The sequence below is a fragment of the Petaurus breviceps genome, unplaced genomic scaffold (genome assembly GCF_028583685.1).
Source record: "Petaurus breviceps papuanus isolate PSGF00001 unplaced genomic scaffold, PetGlider_PUasm1.0 186, whole genome shotgun sequence".
In the NCBI taxonomy this organism is placed as follows: domain Eukaryota; kingdom Metazoa; phylum Chordata; class Mammalia; order Diprotodontia; family Petauridae; genus Petaurus; species Petaurus breviceps.
In genome coordinates, this window is record NW_027185798.1 from 5,178,732 (window position 1) to 5,185,633 (window position 6,902).

A 6,902-nucleotide genomic window follows, 5' to 3' on the forward strand; every position below is an offset into this window, starting at 1 on the left:
AAATCTACTAGACATGCTGCAGAGGTGAAATCTACAAGAGATGCTACAATGGTGAAATCGACAGGCCTTGGAAAGAACTTGTATATGGGGGGTGACAGATGGTGAGGAATCCAGGATGGCTCCTAAATTGTGAGTCTGAGGGATTGGGATGATAGGGGTGCCCTATATAGTAAAAAGGGAAGTTTGGGGGCAGGGCTAGGGGGAAAGAAAATGAGTTCTATTTGGGACTTATTGAGTTTAAGGTATCTATTGGACATTCAATTCAAGATATCTGAAAAACATGGAATTCGCTACTTTTCAGGATACCAAATATTTTAATCCTAGATTAAGAGCTAGAAAAGAACTAGAGGTCATTGAGTCCAACCACCTTTTTTTTCAGGGTCAGCCAGATGCTATAGCTGCTAGGGTGCTGAATTTAGAGCCAGTTCAAATCCAACCTCTGGTACTTATTAGCTGTATGACCTTAGAGACCATTCAATTCAATTCTAGTATTTGATAGAAGAGGAAATAGACCCACAGAAACTAAGTAAGTTGCCCAAAGTGGCCCGGGAAGATTTCAGCCCAGGGTTTCTGACTCTAGAACTAGTTTTCTTTCCTCTACACTCATGCTACCAGCTCAAACCTGACTTTCTGTACTTTGCCCCTTTGTCCTAGATCAGCCTTCTGGGCCACAAAGAATATCACCTATGCCACAATGCAGCCCTTCTCATGTTTGAGGACAAGATAATGCCCCTCCACCTTGAACATCTCTTTCTCAAACGTTCCTCACATGACATAGCATCTGATATCCCAACATCCTTGTCTCCTGCATTTGGACAGTTTTGTCTCCTCTAATGTGCAGTGCTAAGACCTATACTAATATGGCCTGATTATCTCTGAATCAATCAACACACATTAAGAGCATACCATGTGCCAGGCACTGTGCTAGAAGCTGAAGAGATCAAAATAAAAATGAAACTGGGTCTGCTCTCACGGAGCTTACATTCTATTGGAGGAGACGTGTGTGTGTGTGTGTGTGTGTGTGTGTGTGTGCGTGTGTATACAGAGTAAAGACAAAGTAAAGTACAAGGTATTTACACAAGGTAATTCTGGAGAGAGAGCCCTAGAAAGCATAAGGGATTTAGAGGAGGGGAACAGGGATCAAGAATGGTTTTGAAGAAAATTATTTGTTCCATGAAAAGGAGGTAAGAAAAGAGTACATTTCAATACAAGGAGAAAAAATTAGTGAGAAGAACTAAGAGAAGACCAGTTTGGCCATAATCAAGGAAGGAGAATAATGTATAATGAGATTGGAAAGATAAGTTTGGGGCCAGACTGTGAGCAGTCAAAAAGCATTCGTTAAGTGTTTACTGTGTGCCAGGCACTAGGCTTTAAAAGGGCAAAAACTGGGGTTCCTGATGTCAAGGCACTCGCTTTCTAAGGAGGGAAAACAACATGCACATAATTATGTATCGATAGATACCTGGGATGTGCCCAGAGTCTCAGGACAGTTATAAACTTTAATAAATTTAAGCTTCAATCATTTCAAACTACCCTCAGACTTTGGGCACACCTTATATACAGCGTAAGTGTAAGGTCTTCTCAGAATAGAGGCACTAGTGAGGGCAGGGAGGCTGGAAACACCTGCAGAAGCTGGGATTTGAGAAGAGTCTTGAAGGAACTAGGGCTTTATATCTTATTGTAGAGGTAATGCAAAATTCCTGCAATTTACTGAGTAAGGGAGTCAGATTTTCATGAACATAAATTGAAAACAGCCCCTGATCAGAACAGCCAAAGATAACTCCAAAATGGGCTTAGATAGAAGCGAATCCTATTGATCAAACTGCTTCACCAAACTCAGGGCCATTCATCAGCCAGACATCTCTCCTACTAGTAAGGAATCTGATGCAGAGGATTCAACAGTCATTGTTGAGCAGTGTCTGACTCTTTGTGATCCCATTTGTAGTTTTCTTGGCAAAGATGCTGGAGTGGTTTGCCGTTTCCTTCTCCAGCTCATTTTACAGATTAGGAAACTGAGGCAAACATAGTTAAGTGATTTACTCAGGGTGACATAGCTAGTAAGTAGCTGAGGCCAGATTTGAACTCATGAAGATGAGCCTTTATGACTCCAGATTGGTCTCTATTATTTAGCTGCCCCTTTACAGTAAGGAACCCAAGCCCAGTGAAACCAGACAATGATGCCTGTGCAATTAAATCAAGTTCTGGAATATTGTACTCAACTGTAATTCACTCTGTACCCCTCTGGAGGGTTACTGATGGCTCTGAGGAGGATCAGGTCCATGAAAAACCAAACCAAACCAAACTTCATTTTAAACTTACTTGAAAAAAAATTGTTGAAACCTTTTATTAGATGGTTGAAAAGGAATCTTGATTTTGTCTTTCATTTTTGGGTTATGAACCCAAGCTTTCAACCCACTGGCTGCATCTTTGATCATGGAAATAGGGAAAGGAAGAAATGATGGTCACTGAGAGAGAAATATACAACCTCTCCAGGGAATGCATGCCATTTCTGAAGCACTGTTTTTTCTCTTCTCTGCAAAGAATTACTGTAAGAAACAAAGCTGCTTTTTCCTACTGTATCCCCAATGTAGGGGATAAGGTAAGGTAGGTGCTTCATAAATGCTTGTAGACTGCTTGAATGAGACCTTACAGACTTGCAATGCTCTTGTGGTTTTAATGTGCTATCAGATTTGCTCTTGCCTAGTCCAATTTCTCAGCAAAGAGCCAAACTCTCTGCCCTTGGGAGGTTCTCCTCGGGGAGTTCTATGCTAAGGGTGCCTTGATAATGGGCTGTTTAAAAAGAGAATGCCATCACCTCTGCTGTCAGAGCAAATCTAACCAGCCCCATCCATCAGCTTTAATCATGCAATTTAAGTCAGTCAATGAGCACGTATTAAGCTCCTACTATGTTCAAGGCACTGTACTAGCCATTGAGATTTGCCATTGTTCAATCTTCGTGACCTTTTTTGGAGTTTTCTTGGCAAAGATACTAGAGTGATTGACCATTTTCTTCTCCAGGTCATTTTACACATGAGGAAACTGAGGCAAACAGAGTGAAGTGATTTGCCAAGGGTCACACGCTATTGGTGTTCTATCCACTGTGCTATGTGGGCATTGGCATTACAAGGCAAAAATGAAAGTGTCCTCTTGGCCTCAGGGAGCATATTTTTCAGTAAACATTCATTAAGTACTTATAGGAAAGGAGATCACTTAGCTCCTAACCACCCCCCTTCTCCTCATAGAATCCTTCTCTTCCTTTAAGGCAGCTCAGTCATTACCATTAGAGAAACCTTTTCCTGATTCCCGACTGTTAGCACCCTCCTCCCCTAATTCCCTTGTCTTTGGCTATCTTGCACTCACTCACTTTAATTCTGTATATAATCGGATTTGTACATGTTGTCTCCCCCATTAGATTTAAGTCCCAAGAGAGTCGAGATTGTTTTGTTGGGTGTGTTTGCATCCCCCAGGGTATTAAGTGGGTGCTTAATAAATGCATATGAAAAGTGATGCCAAGGCAAACGGGTCACTGCTCTCACATAACTCATATTTTCTCTTTACCTGGGGTCCAGGGAGCTCTGTGGGGTGTGTGCAGAGCCAAGATTACGCATTCATTAAATGCCTGATGAATGGCAGATGCTGTGCTGAGTTCTCGGATGTAAAGAAAAGCAAAGAGAAAACAATAGATTTCAGGGGACCCATAAGCCTGGATGGGAAGAACTCGGAGCAGCAGTCCGTGACACGGAGAAGGGGTGCAGCTCTGGAGAGGTTTGTGATTTTATTCACTTCAGTAAGCACGTATTGAATGCCTAACTTGTACAAACAGCAAAGAAATGTAGCATCATGGATAGAGTACCAGATTTCAAATCAGGAAGCCCTGGCTTGAAGCTCTGTCCCTGCCAGACACTCTCTAGGTGACCACGAGCAAGCACTTTGGGGTCTCTGTGCCTCCTAAGACTCCAGGTTACTGATGAGCATTCACGAAGGAGCTTTCTATGCCAGGTGTGCTGTATACTGATGGGAGAACAGGTCCTGACTTAAATATAAAAAAGAGAAAGGAAAAGAAAAAAAAGTAATTCTTAAAACATTGTGGCAGGAAGCAGAGATACACAGACAACCAGTCTCTGTCCTTGAATAGCATGTGATGTACATACAGTTAAACAAACACAAAGTAATCTGATGAGGGAGAGGTAATTAACTGGGGGAGGGATGGGTGCGGAAAGGCTTCAAGTAGAAGGCAGCCAGCTCCTGAGCTCAGTTCAGTCTTGAAAAAACCTGGGTATTCTAAGAGGCAGAAATGAGAAGGATGTGCCTTCCAGGCTTGAAGAATGGCTTGTGAAATTACATGGTGGATATTAAGAGAAATCCTGAGTCAAACAACTCTGGTATTTTGCAGCACATCATGCATGTTGACAAGGATGATAAAAGATAGGAAAGATCAGTGCTGGAGGGACTATGGAGAGACACACCTGTGGGTGCACTGGGGGCAGAGCTCTGAAGTGGTCCAGTCATTCTGGATCTCATTTTGCAACTATGAAAAATTTCTGAACTAAAAACCAGTGATCCCACCACCAGGCATATACCCAAGGAATTCAAAGCCAGAAAAAAAAATCAACATATGCCAAAATATTCTTTGTGGTAGCAACGAACCAGGAACAAATGGTTGTCCAGACATTGAGGAATGGTTGCACAAAAAACCCAACTAGATGAATATGACATTACAATGTTGCAAGAAATGATGAGAGCAGGGAAGCTAGGTGGCACAGTGAATAGAGCACCAGCCCTGGAGTCAGGAGGACCTGAGTTCAAATCCTGCCTCAGACAATACTTACTAGACATGTGACCTTTGGCAAGCCCTGCCCTCCCCCCTCCAAAAAAAGAAAAAAGAAAAACTGATGAGAGGAAGTCTGAGAAATGTGGGGAGGTTTTTATGAATATGTTTGAAATAAAGCAAATAAAATTAAGAGACCAGTCAATAAACACAGTAACTCCAACAATGTAAATAAAAAGATTATTAAAAGAAGTCATGCTCTGAATAATCAAGAAACTGTGTTGAGGTGTGGGAGGAAGAATATTGCTGGATTTATAGGACCTGAGGATCTGGATTAAACAGTCACTTACTACCTAGGTGACCCTGGGTAAATCACTGAACTGGGACTCAATTTCCTCATCTGTCATATGTGGATGTTGTACTAGATGACCTCTAAAGTTCCTTCCAGAACCTCATGGCAGAAAGGTGGGGAATCATTAAGACAGAAAATTGCGTATACTGTCAGTAATAAAAGTCCCTGGATTCTGTATTTTTGCTTAATTATTTTTCTTTGTCATTGAAGACAAAGTTTGGAGGGAATGAGTAGGAAATGAATATGGTGTAAAGAAAAAAGAGGATCATCAATTAATGAGTAAACATCTATCAAGCCCAGGCACCATGCTAAACACTGGGGATACAAAAGAGGCAAAAGACAGTCCCTGCCCTCCAGGAGCTTACACTCTAATTGAGGAAACAGCATGCAAACAAATATATACAAACAAGTTCAATACAAGATAAATAGGAAATAATTAAAAGAGAAAAGGCTCTGGAATTAAGAGGTTTTTAGGTTGGGACTTAAAGGAAGCCAGGAAGGCAGCAGGTTGGAAACTGGACCTCATTTCATTGATGTTAAGAAACTCCTAGATGAAGAAACTCATTCTCTCAATGCAAGTCAGCAACTTCTCTGGGATTTACAGTCTTAGGGAGTTACCTAAGACATGTCAAAGTTAAGCAACTTGCCCAGAGCCACACAGCCCATAGCTGTAAGTTGAGACTAGAACCACCTCTGATAGGGCTGTGGTAGAACCAGCTCCTGCTGGGTCAAGAGCCATTGGGAACTGAGCATTTATACCTTGAAAAGCAGCAAATGCTGATTAATCGTGGCTTGATTAATTATTTTGTTGATTGTCTGTGATGGAGAAAATATTGATCATGAAGATTAAACTTAAAATTTGTCTCATGAACATTCTCCTTCCCCCCCCAAAAAAGCTGGTTGTTAAACATTTACTAGCACACTTTTGCTCTCTATCCAGTATATCATATTCCCTCTAATAAAGAAAATAGAATTAAAACCTATTTGTTAAGAAAAAAAAAAGAATCATATCCCTGCCACTGGGAAAGCTAAGGCTGTTGGACCATTTGAATTTGGGAGCTCTGACTTACAGAGCCAATCAGTTTGTCCACATTAAGTCTGGCATTAATATGGTGAGCTCCCAAGAGGGATTATAGTGGCCTACTAAGTATGGCCAAACTGCCTCAGATCAGGAAGATGAATACCCTGTCAACTTCAAGGAACAGTTGGTAAGCCAGTTTAGTTGGAATCCAGAGTATATGAAGGTCTGTAATAGAAAATAATTCTGTGATTTTATTTTTATTTTATGGGCAGGGGCTAGGGAAGAGATTGTGGAGGATTTTAAATGCCAGGCACAAAGACAGACAAAAGATAAACTCCAAAAGATTCAAAATAAAAAGGGTTTTCCACATCCAGAGAAAGAACTACAGTCTGAATGCAGACTGAAGCTAACTACTTGTTCTCTCTCTCTTTTTGTTTTGTTTTGTTTCCTCTTTCTCATTGGTCACTCCATTGGTTATAATCCTTCTTTACAACTTGACTAATGTTTAATGTGAATGTATTTATAGATTCTATATTGAGTTGCATGCTGCCATGGGAGGGGGGAGATGGAAGGGGAGAAAATTTGAAACTCAAGGGATTGTGGAACTGAATGTTGTAAACTAAAGTAAATAAATAAATTTTAAGAGAGAAAGAAAGAAAGAAAGAGAGAGAGAGAAAGAAAGAAAGAAAGAAAGAGAGAGAGAGAGAGAGAGAGAGAGAGAGAGAGAGAGAAAGAAAGAAAGAAAGAAAGAAAGAAAGAAA

The 6,902-nt window shown here is 40.9% G+C and overlaps 2 long non-coding RNA genes across 7 annotated transcripts in view; one reads left to right on the forward strand and one right to left on the reverse strand.

Annotated features, from left to right (window-relative positions):
* LOC138162066 (uncharacterized) overlaps positions 1 to 6,902 on the reverse strand; it is a 127,236-nt gene that overhangs the window by 85,882 nt on the left and 34,452 nt on the right. The gene's annotated exons all lie outside the window — the stretch shown is intronic.
* The window catches only part of LOC138162344 (uncharacterized), an 84,747-nt gene that overhangs the window by 75,689 nt on the left and 2,156 nt on the right, over positions 1 to 6,902 (forward strand). For 2 of the 6 annotated variants that reach the window (XR_011168603.1, XR_011168606.1), the window contains exon 5: positions 1 to 2,092. This exon is cut by the window's left edge. The exons of 1 other annotated variant lie outside the window; for it this stretch is intronic. This is a non-coding gene — a long non-coding RNA (uncharacterized lncRNA). Of the gene's footprint in view, positions 2,093 to 3,569; positions 3,766 to 6,902 lie in introns of those variants that run through there. 3 more of the 6 variants (XR_011168604.1, XR_011168607.1, XR_011168612.1) reach the window with 3 other exon arrangements.